Source organism: Bombina bombina, chromosome 5, assembly GCF_027579735.1.
Source record: "Bombina bombina isolate aBomBom1 chromosome 5, aBomBom1.pri, whole genome shotgun sequence".
Classification (NCBI taxonomy): domain Eukaryota; kingdom Metazoa; phylum Chordata; class Amphibia; order Anura; family Bombinatoridae; genus Bombina; species Bombina bombina.
In genome coordinates, this window is record NC_069503.1 from 124,746,034 (window position 1) to 124,762,055 (window position 16,022).

The following is a 16,022-nucleotide window of genomic DNA, read 5'->3' on the forward strand; positions in this document are numbered from 1 at the left end:
GAAGAAAGGGGGAATCTATAATAAATTCTAAGAACCCAACTAACTAAAAGGAATTAAGATCATTCCTGGATATGACAAATTATTCTCGCAAATGTATTGATAATTATGCAGAATTAGCTAAACCACTGCTACTTCTTCTAAAGAAGGATGTGAAATGACACTGGAATGAGGGTCAAGAGACAGCCATCAAGGAGCTGAAGAGGAAACTCACTCAAGCACCTTGTTTAGCGTACCCTGAAGGGGGTAAACCTTTCTACTTAGAGACAGGTTACACAGATATAAGCATGAGTGCTGTTTTATACCAAAATCATGACAATTTAAGTAAAGTCATTGCTTATGCGAGCAAAACTTTATCCCCAGTAAGAATAAAATTTAGTGATTGTGAAAAAGCCCTCTTAATATTGCCGCTTTAAAAAGGGACGCATATGAAAAATACATATATCAGGGTTCTTATACATAACATTTCTTTAAACAGCCCTGAAACCAGCCCTGACATATGTATTTTTCATATGTGTCCCTTTTTAAAGCAACAATATGGTCACCCTTCCTCTTATCTACTGTATGGGCTATATACAGGGCGAGAAAATTATTGTAGAAACGGACCACCAGCCTTTGCTATATCTGCAAAGTGAGAGAATAAGAGATAGAAACCTGCCCAATAGCTGCATAACAGCTTGGACTCTTTCCTTACAAGGCTGACCTTTAGAAATTCACTATAAGCAAAACAAAATGAATCCAGTTGCACAGGGGCTTGCTGAACTCCATGACTGTACTACTAAGGATCATGGGGAAGAGTTATTAGAAAATTATTTCCTGGAGGAACAATTGCTTTCCCCATATAAAATATATAATGAGGACCAGTGTCAAACATTACCTTGGGTATACAAAAAGGGAGGTATTGGGATTGCGCTAAAAAAGGCAACTAGAGATCTTATTGGCTAAAATTAGTATTATCCATATGATATGTGGAATTGGATGAAAGAAATAGAACTAGTTTCAAAGTTAATATGTGTCGAGGAGAGTAAATTGATTATAAATAAGTGTTTGTGTATACCAATAAAGTTGGTGGTTACAATGAAATTTATTTATAAAAACAAAGTAACAAGGACTTCCGGTGGGCGGGCCAAGGAATAGGCAGCTGGAGTGAAGAGCTCCGGAGCTCCCATAAACTTTTACAAACTCTGCCGATTTTATTTGGGGTTTTGTACCATCCAGGGTGCCTTCAACTATTCCTGACAACATCCAAGAGTGATCTGGCCTTAACACAGAAGGTGTTTGGCATCTAAAGCACTGGCGATATCCATCTCGCCCCCACCGTGAACAAGCAGCACATGCAGGTGCGCCATTTGCAGGAGGAGAGGGCGCAAGCTATTCGTCTGACCTGCACGACCTGATCGTTACCGGCGGAGAGCGGAGAGTGGACTGCTGCCGTTCCCAGTCCGAGTGGTCCTCAAGGACCGTATTCCCCATCTGACATACAGCAGAGCACGACACCGGCCACGAGGTGAGGCCACACACAGCTACCGGTGGGAACACACATGACCGGCTGGCAGAGGGCACCGACCTACATGGAGATCTAACCCAGAGACAGCCACAGGTACCACGGTGGTGCGCTGGGCTACTACCGAACGGAGAAGAGCTGCCCAATAACAGGCGCGAAAAGGCGCCATACTGTCTGCCGCAGACCGCACAGCAGGGCAAACGCTAAGACCACGCGGTCTGGAGGCCAGGAGTACAGAACACCATCCGAGCGACTCTGTTTGTGAAAGCATCCCACGCCTCCACACTGTGCTCCGCGGCCCCCATAACAAGCTGCCGCCAACCGCCTGACAAGGTAATCTTTGTTGCTTACACACTGACTTTGGGGGAACGTGCGCTGCATGAGCTAAGTCATAAGACATGGGAACACTGCCCACACAAGAGCCCCTAGATCAAGCACTGGTGACATTATTTGGGCCTGGACTGTGTTTTAAGAAGGCCCAGGGGACAGACTAACAGTGGAGAGTCGCAGCTAAGGTCATAATAGGCTTATACAGCAGAGAACTTTTCCCTTACTCTCCTTCTGCTTCCTATCATCCGGCCTTCTCCACCTCAGTGGTTTGGGCTCTGTGGTCCTGCAGACACATACGGTGGGGTTATAGCACAGATCCTACAAGTCACAGTAACAGAGACAATCTTTAATGGTGGCTACAACAACGTACCGTGTGCAGTATAACTTTTGAAAACCAACATTTGCACCTAATCACCTATACTAATCCCCTGTGCTATAAGGAAAGACACTCTCTCTGTTATCAGCCTCTGGCAGCATCACGCCCTGAGGGCCCAAAGGAAGAAAAAGCACACAATTAAAACTTTACACATTTGGCGCTGCACTGGTGCTCCCAGCTACATCAGAGTACAGAACTGCTGTCCTGCAAAGACTTTTTGCTCATTTCTGTTTGTGTTTTTGTGTACTGGGGGGTGGTGTGATACTTCCTCTAGTGGGACCTGTACTTGTGTATGGATAGATTTCTGACTGGGGGCAAAATGTCAGGGAAAAATAAATCCTCAGGAAAGAATAGGGGGCCTGCTGACCACTCACAGGATACACCCCCTGCTGGGCAGGATCTTCTTGGGGTTCCTTCTGAATCACACCTAGTGGTACAGCAGCTCTCCTCCATCTTTCTCCCCAGAATTGATAGCTTACAGAAAGGATTAGACCACCTAACAGGGGAAATGAAGCAATTTTCAGTCCGCTTTACAGAAGTGGAGAACAGGGTGTCAGGGCTTGAAGACACAGCAGTTACCCATGGTACCCAGATAGATGTATTAGTGAAAGAAAATATTGTTCTACACCAAAGGCTTGAGGATCTGGAAAACAGATCCCGCCGTAACAATTTGCGCATTTTAGGGATCCCTGAAAGCGTAAAACCTAGAGACCTAATTCACTTTGTTGAGAACACTCTGCCTCTAATACTTAAACTTATCCCCAATATTTTCAAAGGTAGTGTGGAAAGGGCACATAGGGTGGGGCCTGAAAGACAACAGGAGAGGGATAATGTACAACCCAGACAAGTAATGATCAAACTGCTACATTTTCAACTGAAGGTAGAACTGTTGCGCGCATATAGGAAAATGTCCCCCATAATGTTTGAAGGTTCCAAATTGCTTATTTTCCAAGACTATTCCTCAGAATTAATGAGGAAGCGTAAAGAATTTTCCCCACTCTGCTCAAGGCTCAACGCTGAGGGCAGACAGGTGTATCTCTTGTACCCGGCCAGACTTAAGTTACTAACCCCTACAGGCCCAAGATTCTTTGACTCCCCACGGGAGGTTACAGAGTACCTAGGTAGAGAACAAAATAGAAGAGGGGGTGACCCTTCTGGCTCACCACACTCAGATCCAGGCTGATAGGTTTTGCACTTAGTCTTTCCCACAGTTCTGAATAAGTTTAGGATCTCTTATTAAGAGAAGATGTCACTCAATCCCTATATTGGATTAAGATGTCCGCTGTGTGCATAAAAAGTTACAATGTCATGTTAATGTATGTTTTACTTCTATTTTTTATGTTGATATTACTGTTATTCCTGAGTTTTAGTTTTCATAGGTCTGGGACAGATATCTGGACACCAAGACCGGAACAAGGGGGCTACTTTACCCTCAACTCTATGTGCAAGGTTACAGTGGAAAAGACACATCAGATAGTAAAGTATTCTAACTTTTTCCTTGTTATGATAATCATGTTGCAACACTTCAGGCAGAGGGTATTAGTAACTGGGGGGATCGATAGAAACCAAGTCATCACCCCTGACACAGCACTACACTCGGTTAAATGCATTTCTATGCCTCTTTGGCTCTGTTTAAATTTTACACATTCTGTTCTTGTACTTATACTGGTCTTTTCAAAAAATGGGACTCAGACGCTCTGCCCGGGAGTGGCGTCCCCGGACACCATTAGTTTAAATACTCGTGACAATCCTGATGTAAAAAAGGATATCCCCATTGTAGAGTATCTAATTTACCAATACAGTATAAGTTATATCTTGTTAGCTACTCATCCACAAATAGAAAAAACTTTTTGTTCTTGCATGTTTTTCTGTGTGTCTGTGCTGTTTCGCTCTATTTTTCCTTGCCCTGCTCACCCTCTCTCCCCTCTCATCCCTGCATGTGACTCTTTTTACCCCCTTCCCCTCCCTTTTTTTTTTTTTTTTTTTTCCTCTTCCCTGCGGAGAGCCGGCTTAGGAGGATACCGCAAATGCCCACTTAAATGGCGGTGAAACTAGTAACATGGAACGTGGGTGGGATTAACTCTCCAGCTAAGAGAAGTTCCATTCTCTCACACTTACGACGCCTGGGGACTGATATTGCTCTTGTACAAGAGACACACCTCTCGGAGGTGGAGCATGAAAAACTTAAACGAGACTGGGTGGGAGCGATTGAATATGTCTCATACACAAATTCCAGCAGGGGGATAGCTATATTGTTTGGGAAGAGGGGAAACACAGAGATCTTACACACTCACAAAGACAAAGAGGGCCGTTTTCTTATAGTTAAGGTCAGAATCAATTACAAGATATTGGTAATTTGTAACCTTTACGCCCCGAACTGTAAATCCACAGCTTTCTGGACTAGACTCATTCAAACATTGACTCCGTACCTAGGCCACGACATCATACTCGGTGGAGACTTTAATTTAGCGCCAAACCCGGTCTGTGATAGACTGCGGGATCTAGAGCGTGCGGTAGGGAGCAAACAGCCTACCTACGACGGCACCTTCGAAAAAAAGATTTTTTCTAGGCTATCAAACTCTTTACAGCTGGTGGATGTATGGAGATTAAGAAATGCGGAACGCAAAGACTTCACGTGTATCTCCAGGGCGACACCCACAATGTCGCGCATAGATCTTTTTATGATCTCCTCTAATATAGTGTCAAGGGTTACCAGGGCTAAGATACACTCGGTGGCGATCTCTGATCATGCACCAGTGGAACTTGTGATCACACTGGGAACAGTGACTGCTAACAAGCAGACACTTCGATTCCCAGGTTTCTTATATACCTCAGATGCCTTCCTGAAGCACCTAACGCATGCCTGGAATGACTTCTATACGGATAACCAAGCCCATCAGGATAATCCAGAGCTATTCTGGAACACAGCGAAAGCAGTCCTAACGGGTGATATCATCTCTTACGTGGCCGCACTGCGGAAAAAGGCTCAAGCTAGGTTACAGTCACTACAACAAGCCCTATCGGACTCTTACCAAGCCTACTGTGACAGTCCATGCCAAGCCTCCAGGGACAGATACATCGCCTGCAAGGGCGAACTAGATGTGTTCTTACATCACCAAGCGATAGGACAACTCCTTCGCTCCAGTGCCAGATACTATAGAGAAGGAGATAGAGCCGGCAGGCTATTAGCCTTGCTGATCAACAAACAGGCGGCCCGCAAGCCTATAGCAGCCATTAAATACTCCAACAAGACACACAGAACGCCTGAGTCGATTGTGGAGGCCCTGGCGCGCTATTATTCCAACCTATACACTAGCCAAAAGAAACCGCCTCAGGAAAGCATAGTGGACTTCTGGAAGGGCCTTGTGCTCCCTCAGCTCAAGGAAGAACAACTTGAGGCCATAAACGCCCCAATCTCTCTAGAAGAGATAGATAAAACAATCTCCTCTATCTCCAATGGAAAGGCAGCGGGACCTGATGGCCTACCCATAGAATTTTTCAAGCTATTGAAACCCCTGATCACCCCTACTCTAACTAGGCTATATAACCGGTATTATACAGAGATGATTGCTCCTACCAAAACATTCACCATGGCACATGTATCTTTAATTTTAAAACCAGGGAAGGACCCTAGTCTCCCCGAGTCGTACCGCCCCATCTCCCTTCTCAACTCGGATTACAAGATACTCATGAAAATTCTGGCCAACAGATTGAAAGTAATCCTATCGGACATTATTCACCCGGATCAAACCGGATTTATGTGTCATAGAACATCAGTGACGAATGTGCGGAAAGTGTTACACACCATCGCACACTTCGCAAATAGCCCTGAAGCCCCAGAGATGAGAGGGAACTCGGAGGCCTTCCTGCTATCCTTGGATGCAGAGAAGGCCTTCGACAGAGTGGAATGGAGTCATCTTATGGATACATTGCAACGTTTTGGTTTTGCGGGATCGTTCCTTACTTATATAGGGAACATTTACACAGCTCCGTGGATCCATGTCATGGCTAACGGTTTATTCTCCCCCCCGTATATCATTACAAAGAGGCACACGACAGGGGTGTCCTCTGTCCCCACTCCTCTTTAACATGGCCCTAGAACCGCTGGCCATCAAACTACGTTCGTCATACCCAGGCATCCAACTTGGTAAGGAGAGCCTACACCTTGCCTTGTATGCGGATGATATGCTCCTATTTGTTGAGCACCCGGCGAAATACATCCCAAAGATACTAGCGACAATTGATGCTTTCGGGTCGTTCTCAGGCTACAGAGTAAATGAAACCAAATCAGAAATTCTGTGGCTCCGGAAGCATAAAAATCGACTGATCTCCTACCCATTCCAGGAGGCTAAACCCACCTTAACCTACCTGGGTATTCACTTGTCATCTTCCATGCAGGCCCTATATTACGATAATATAACCCAGGCGTGTCGTGAAGCTGCGAGTACGATGGAGGGCTGGAGAAACCTGCCACTCTCCCTCTCTGGGCGCATAAATCTGGTCAAAATGGTGATTCTGCCACGGCTGCTATACCCACTACTTATGCTCCCATTTCTGATCTCTAGAAAGGATATGGCGGTATACAACCGGGCCCTCTCACGATTCTTGTGGAAGGGAGGCAAGTCGAGAATAGCTATGGCAAAATTATATGCACACCCTTCAAGCGGAGGGTTGGGATTACCCAACCTCAGGTTATATAACTGGGCATCACTTGGCCGCCTCATGATTGATTGGCAACTACAAACAAGGCATTTCTACTCCCCTGAATTAGAGAGACAGGCCCTGGGGGGGCTTTGCCTACCGGTCCTACCCTTTGCCCACTCCACTAGTCCCCATGCGGCACTAAAGGATAACCTCCTCTACAAAGACACACTAAGGGCTTGGCAACTAGCCCTCAGTCACGTCGGCCGCCGCTGCGTGGCGCCCAGAATGATCCCGTTGCGAAATAATCCTGACTTCCCCCCGGGTACGGACTCCTCCCCCTTTGTCCTGTGGGATGCTAGGGGACTATGCTGTGTGGGGGATGCCCTGGACCTTACCAGGAAATGCATTAAATCATTCACCGATTTGCAGGCCCAATTTGGGCTACCACGAGCTCACTTCTATGCCTATCTGCAATTGAGGCATTATATTGACCAACTGATGAGAGACGACCCACAATTCTGGGAACCGCATGCATTTGCCTTGACAGTAGCCTCATTTAAAATGGGCAACTTTGCCATCTCGGGAATATATAGATCACTTTTATACCATATTGAATCTGAAAACTTAACCCGGTTGGTGGATAAGTGGACCAGAAGTGTGGTGAGGGACGATCTTGCGGAGCTCATTCAGCAGAGCGTGATGAGCGCTCGAAGAGCGACTATGTCCATGTCCCTCAGAGAATCCCAGATCAGAATGCTACACAGGGACTATATCATCCCTCGTCGGTTAGCGAAGTGGAGAGCTGAAACAAGGAATGAATGCAGCAAATGTAAATTGTGCGATCCAGACTTTCTCCATTTTTTTCACACATGCCCTAAAGTCAACCAGTTTTGGGGTAAGATTGCCTTCTGGATTACGAGAGTCATTAAACTGAGAGTCCAGATAGATGTGGAACAGATTTGCTTCCTAGAATGGCGTGACCACCATCTCACGGATACCCCCTTACTTGATACTATCATCTTAGCTGCTAGGAAGGTCATTCTGGGAGTCTGGACGGAGGCCTCTGCTCCTAGCTTTAGCTCTTTTAAACACCGTTTACACAAACAACTGCTCATCGAGCAACTAGACACTAAACTGGACACTAATAGGAGACTCAAGCATTTCATAAACAAATGGAGAAGATACATTATATCTCTGAGCCTTGACCTCCAGAGACAAATCCTATTCCCATTTGCACACACTGAGTACATGTTGACAGCATCCCTGAGGGGAGATTGGGGTTTCTTGTATCAAACACAGAACGGTGGGGAAAGTGGGAGGGATAACATCAGCATTTAAACGCTAGCAAGCGGCTCCGGGTCCCGGCTCCTCATGATCCCTTGACTCTTCCTTTTCTTCTCCCCCTTTTTTTTTTTTTTTTTTTTTTTTGTCTGCTTGCTTGTCTGACTAGTACTCTCTCATAACACAGAACATTTAGTAGGGGAAAGAGAAATGAATTTCCACAAACCATTGCGAAGTCCCAGCCTATACTTGGTTGTATAGTTCTTACCGGTTAAGCATGTTGTTTTTTTTCTTTTTGCTACAATAAAACTGTTAAACGCTCCCCTCTAAGGGAGGAAAAAGAGAGGACAGGAAAGGACGGATCTATTTTGAGACTACGAGTGTTTCAGTACCACCTGCTTTTGCTATTCATGTAAATGATAATTGTTATTGTTATCCTATGTCATTGTATCTGAAATCATGAAATATGTATGTACACACTCTTCTGTATCCTTTCTGCTGCTCTCAATAAAAATAGTATGTTAAAAAAAAAAAAAAAAACAAAGTAACAAAAAGAGATGCCGGCATCCAAATATAAATAAATACAATATTAAAAATGAACACTATGTTTAAAATAGACAGTTAACAGAAAAAACGGTACAGTATCTCATAAAGGTGAGTACACCCCTCACATTTATGTAAATATTTTATTATATCTTTTCATGTGACAACACTGAAGAAATGACACTTTGCTACAATGTAAAGTAGTGAGTGTACATCCTGTATAACAGTGGAAATTTGCTGTCCCCTCAAAATAACTCAACACACAGCCATTAATTTCTAAACCGTTGGCAACAAAAGTGAGTACACCCCTAAGTGGAAATGTCCAAATTGGGCCCAAAGTGTCAATATTTTGTGTGGCTGCCATTATTTTCAAGCACTGCCTTAACCCTCTTAGGCATGGAGTTCACCAAAGTTTCACAGGTTGCCACTGGAGTCCTCTTCCACTCCTCCATGACGACATCGCAGAGCTGGTGGATGTTAGAGACCTTGCGCTCCCCCACCTTCCGTTTGAGGATGCCCCACAGATGCTCAACAGGGTTTAGGTCTGGAGACATGCTTGGCCAGTCCATCACCTTTACCCTCAGCTTCTTTAGCAAGGCAGTGATCGTCTTGGAGGTGTGTTTGGGGTGGTTATCCTGTTGGAATACTGCCCTGCGGCCCAGTCTCTGCTTCAGTATGTCACAGTACATGTTGGCATTCATGGTTCGCTCAATGAACTGTAGCTCCCCAGTACCAGGCAGCATTAATGCAGGCCCAGACCATGACACTCCCCACCTGGTTGCCACCACACACGCTTGACACCATCTGAACCAAATAAGTTTATATTGGTCTCATTGGACCACAGGACATGGTTCCAGTAATCCATGTCCTTAATCTGCTTGTCTTCAGCAAACTGTTTGCAGGATTTCTTGTGCATCATCTTTAGAAGACTCTTCCTTCTGGGATGACAGCCATGCAGACCAATTTGATGCAGTGTGCGGCGTATGGTCTGAGCACTGACAGGCTGACCCCCCACCCCTTCAACCTCTGCAGCAATGCTGGCAGCACTCATACATCTATTTCCCAAAGACAACCTCTGGATGTGACGCTGAGCAAGTGCACTCAACTTCTTTGGTCGACCATGGCAAGGTCTGTTCTGAGTGGAACCTGTCCTGTGAAACCGCTGTATGGTCTTGCCCACTGTGCTGCAGCTCAGTTTCAGGGTCTTGGCAATCTTCTTATAGCCTAGGCCATCTTTATGTAGAGCAACAATTCATTTTTTCAAGGTCCTGGGACAGGGATTATACATGCAGAAACCACTCGTATTTATTAAAGGGGCTCAATGTACCTGGCCTACTACCAGGTTACCTGTAAGTAATGGTAGTAGGCCAGGTACATTGAGCCACTTTAATAAATATGAGTGGTTTCTGCATGTATAATCCCTGTCCCAGGATCTGCCATTTAACGGTTATACCTGTTTACTTTTTGGATACTTTCTGAAATAAACAGCTACCACACTAGTGACTTTCCACCTGACCTCTAAACCGGATGTGGTAGTAGGACCTAGAGGAGTTGTAACACCGCTATACTTAACATCAGGTTTACAAACTAAACACATTGGTCCCAGAAATCTACCTTGGACTGCTCTTAAAGCAATTTGCTATCAAAGGGTACTTTGTCAAACTACAATATTTAAGTGCCAAGCACATTTTCCTTCTAACGGAACACTCGCTGCTTGAGGACTATTGCAGCGATATCGAACTTCTGCACATTACTCAGACCATCGCTTAGGGAACTTTCTGCTGCTATTGTGAGCTTCCATTACAGACTTTGTTTTATTCTACTCGCACTAGGAGTGCTTTCTAGATAAGGTATCATTTGTAAACGCAGTCATTTAAATATATTATTGCCTATGCATTGTTTATATAAACAGCCTCTAAGCACTATATCACTTTATCATAAGCTTGATAACCCATTGGTTTTAATATACTGTACAGAATACATGCATACCGTTTTTTCTGTTAACTGTCTATTTTAAACATAGTGTTCATTTTTAACATTGTATTTATTTATATTTGGATGCCGGCAACTCATTTTGTTACTTTGTTTTTATAAATAAATTTAATTGTAACCACCTACTTTATTGGTATACACAAACACTTATTTATAATCAATTTACTCTCCTCGACACATATTAACTTTGAAACTAGTTCTATTTCTTTCATCCTATTCTACATACCATATGGATAATACTAATTTTAGCCAATAAGATCTCTAGTTGTTTTTTTAACGCCATCCCAATACCCCTCTTTTTTCATACTATCAGGTTAGCAGTTAGGAAGTTTGCTCACCAACTGGGATTAGCCATTAGAGATCTCTTAGAGTGTAGTTTATTTAAATCCCTTTTTCTCATTACCTTGGGTATATGTTGATGGTTGTTCTTACCATGACACTATTGATAATGAGCGCAGATTAGTCACTGGCAATGGTATAACTTGGGCGAATGGATTCCAAAATATTTCTGTAAGTTTCAACATTGGACCAGTCAAGTAGCAGAACTAACTGCTGTTCTAAAAACCATTGAAATGGCTATTGAATAAGGTATTCATGACTTTGTGGTCATTACTAACTCAAATTATGTGCGTGACAGTTTTGTTGAATACCTGCCAACTTGGAAAAGAAATGGCATGCAGAAAACTAACAACAAACCAGTCAAACATCGTAAGTTGTTCTGCAAAATTGATAAGTTAGTGGTTTCCAATGGTTTAACCATACACTGGAAAAAGACCAAGGGTCATTCCAGAATTCAAGGTCCTGATAAGGAAGGCAATGATCTTGCAGATTTATTAGCCAAACAAGGAGCCATAACTGGAGAACTCCTTAATATCGAAAACTTAATGGGTGCAATTCAGGTAGAAGCCATTACCAGAAACCAGACTAAACAACAAAATGAACCTAACCTGGTACAATGGAGTCAGGATTCTCCTAGTGAAGACCTGATCACTAGTCAAAAAAGAAGACCCTAGTATAGGCATCTTCTATAAACACATAGAAGATCCTGAAAACAACCCCATCTCAAAAGAGGACGGTATTGTAAGGAAGATCTTAGAATCTTAATGAAGTCCAAATCACAATTCGTTACAGGATGGTTTGTTAATTAGAACCTCCAAAGCTGGTATCCAACAATGGGTGGTACCTACAAAGTTCAGAGGTCTCATGCTTCAACATGCCCATGATGCTCCCACATCTCCCCATCATGGTGCCACATTAACGTATGAAATATTGCGTGACTACGCCTTTTGGTCGCACATGTTGAGAGATGTTCAAACCTACTGTCAAGGGTGTTTAATCTGTCCACAGTTCCAACCCACTGCAACGATGCATAGAGCGCCATTTAAAAAAAGGGGGATGGTAATGCCATGGTTAGATATACAAATTGATTTTATTGGTCTAGTAACTAGGTCATCTAGAGGTGACAGATACATGTTAACAGTGACATGCCTATTCACCAAATGGGTAGAGTGCATCAGTGCACCTAACAATAGTGCTGAAACATGCACAGCATTGCTCATCAACCACGTGTTCTCCAGATTTGGTTTACCCCAGAGAATCGATTCCGATCAGGGGACTCACTTCACTAGCGAAGTGATGACCAAAATGTGGAAAATACTAGGGGTTAAAAGGAAGCTCCATATTGCATATAGAGCTGCCTCTGGTGGTGGTGTAGAACATTACAACCAGTCCATTGTGAAAATCCTCAAAAAGTTTGTGAGTGAAACAGGTAAAGACTGGGATGTAAAATTACCTATAGTCCTAATGGCATTAAGAGCAACTCCAAGTAGTGCTACAAAGATGTCACCTTTTGAATTGATGACTGGTAGAAGAATAATTCTACCTCAGCACCTACTGTACCGTACATCAGACCAGAACTAGATAAATGCCACTAATACACATCAATATGTGGAGAACTTAAGGAAGCTTCTGCAATATGCCTTTGCATTTGCTCAAAGGAACATAGAGAAGTCTGCAACTGCTGCTGAAACCTATTTTGATCTCAAAACTTTCAAAAAGGAATATGAAATTAATGATAAAGTTTATCTTTATAACTTTGGAAGAGATCAGGTTAAGGAGAAGAAATTTCTTCCATCATGGAAGAGTCCTTTTCTCATTACTGACAACATATCTCCAGTTGCCTATAAGATTAGGATCCCTAAAAATGATATCTTTATGGATAAATGGGTCCAATCTAATCAGTTGTGAGCATGCCATCCTAGATCCCAAGTCATAGAGGGAGAATGAAAGGACATTTCCCTAAATACACTAATGAAGTGTTGTAGTTTAAAGATGCCTAGCTAGCGAGCATAAGGGCTCAAAAATTATGGACTCTTTTCATAATAAGATTGTCTATGATGCCTACTGTCAGTACACTCACCAAATACCACTGACTTTAAGCCAATTCAAATACGTGTCCTACATATATTTAAAATTAGAAGGGGGATTTATGTCATGATATCTATGAGTGTTATTAAATAATATATTTATATTTATCTACACATATATATAATGAAATAGATATCATATATGAAGCTATTTGTATCAGTTATTACTGTAACATTACAATTCTCTCTATCAAATGGTCTGAGTTTGTAACACAACCCCCCTTTCTTGTTATCAAGGATGCATTTCAAACCTTTGCCCAAATTTTCAAAGGATTTGCTTTTTAAAGTAATCTTAGCATATAACACTCAAGTTTGAATGCCCATATATGGGGCTTCCTGCCCAAGATGTATAATAAAGTTACAGACCCCCTGTAGACAAGTCGCTTAGTCTAAACTGATATTTGAATAAACCAAGATTCTCAGGGATCGTAGCTCTTATCATCTAAATGTTAAATACCCCATACTGAGTTCAAATACACGCAGCTCAGACATATGTCTGAAAGGAAAATAGCAGAAGAAAATAGAGAAACATCTTTAACCCTGTGAGTGCTGAAAGCATATACAAATTTAAATCTTGGTTTTAAAAGGAGAAGTTAGAATTTCATATAAAATATAATTGTGTAATTTTCAAATATTTAATGTGTACCGCAGACTGCCTGAATAATATATATATATATATATATATATATATATATATATATATATATATATATATATATATATATACATATATATATATAATGATCTAAGAGATATATCACATCTTATGTACTGTGTTGGATATAATTAATTAAAAATAAATAAATCTAAAGAAAAAAAGTATGGAATCTAAAGTAGCTGTATTCAAATGCGACTGCTGTCTAAATGTTGCCAGAATATGATCTCATAAAAGGTTAATTTATGAGCCTAATATTAATACATAGTAAGCTTTACATTAGCTAAATTAGTTCTACTTTATAAGTTAAGAGTAACTGGTATATGTACATGTAAAGGAGAAGTGACTTATATTAAATATGCAAATGGTTGGTAAAGTATATAAAGATATTGGGTATGGTAATAATACTAGGGTTCACAGAATATACCAAAATCAAAAGAGAAGCTGTCAGCCTCTTAGTATACTTTCTCCATTATACTTTAAAAATTGTACGCTCTACTAGGCTGAAGAAGTCAGCTGTGGCTGTTAAGCTACTATAGTGCATACTGTGTCTCTTAACTTTTAGAATAACAACAACCCGGTGTCTCTTACTCAACCTAGTAAGGGGCAATATACAACAGCGGTATCTATAAAACAATGGTAGCGGAGTTTTACAATTAGTGATTTATACAATAGTAATATATGCAGATAATACCGGTTTAAGATCACGCTCAGAGGGAAAACAAACCAATGAAATAGGGCTATATATGCCAATGCTGAGGATTGTATTAGGTGTAGGAACTGGGGAATACCAATGATTCTAATATAAACGATACATAAGATTTTACTAGCAATCTATGTATATATAGAAAATTTGGGGCATATTAACATTGAATATGCTATAAACCGTTTATAACTGGGCTTTTTTGGTAAATCTTACTGTATTTTTCGCTCAATAAGTATATTCAAAAGCGAATTCAAGCACTGTTGCGAAGATATAGCAGCATATTTCAGTCCTACTATCCACTCTAAGCTACTCACACAGCGTGCTAGTATTAAACCATCAACCCCTATATGCTACAATTTAGAATAAGATCTTGATATAATTTTTATTCGTGTTGCAGCTTTTTGGCAACAATTAATATACACTGTGTACTAGTGAACCATACACTAGATTGAATGCATACAGAGTAATTACGATATATACTTATATCAAGTAGGGATATACTCAATTGAAAGAAGTAATATATTGAACTAACTTCATCATTACCAGCACATTTGTTTGAGAATGACCATATGTATGATATATTAGGGTAATATAGTACGCAAAACTAGATACAACCTATTCAAAGTATACTAAGAGGCTGACAGCTTCTCTTTTGATTTTGGTATAATCTGTGAACCCTAGTATTATTACCATACCCAATATCTTTATATACTTTACCAACCATTTGCATATTTAATATAAGTCACTTCTCCTTTACATGTACATATACCAGTTACTCTTAACTTATAAAGTGGAACTAATTTAGCTAATGTAAAGCTCATAAATTAACCTTTTATGAGATCATATTCTGGTAACATTTAGACAGCAGTCACATTTGAATACAGCTACTTTAGATTCCATAATTTATAAAGCAGGTACACCTGCTAGATAGAAATAGGTTGTTGACACCAATGTCTTATTCATATCACAATATAGGTCCATCAGGTGGGACCAAGCTTAATATGCACAATAGTATCAATTGCTACTAATCTGTACAATATTACATGAGAAATCCTAAGAGTGTTTTTAATAAAGTTTTTCCAGTTGTATTATCTTTTCATTTTTGTATTAATAAAAGTTATGTTTTAAATTGCACTCCCCCCGTTCATATAGTGGCTATTTTTGTCAAGTTCCCAAGATACCCAATTTTCAATGCATATATGCAACTTTTGCAATTAAACACTTAACCCATTGAGTGCTGTTTTTGTAGTCCTTTTTTGAGGATCAGGTTCTCTCTACCTATCCTCAAATCTTTGTTTGTAAAAATAAATAAATAACTGCATTGGTGTGTATAAGTGTTTGCCTTTTTCCAGGAGTCTAATAAACATTACAGGGAAGAACCTGATGTGAAGATGAGGTTTCTAAATAAGATGTTGACTAGGAAATTAAATATGTACCAGTATATCAAATGAACTGATATACAAAATAAGTCAGATAAACATATATATTTTATTGATTCATACTATTAGTCCACTCATAAAAATGTAACTTTAAAGGCATCTTCTAAAATATTATAAGTAGAATAACAT

The 16,022-nt window shown here is 41.1% G+C and overlaps 1 protein-coding gene across 2 annotated transcripts in view; it reads right to left on the reverse strand.

Annotated features, from left to right (window-relative positions):
- LOC128660069 (uncharacterized) overlaps nucleotides 1-16,022 on the reverse strand; it is a 197,112-nt gene that overhangs the window by 57,159 nt on the left and 123,931 nt on the right. The window lies entirely within an intron of this gene.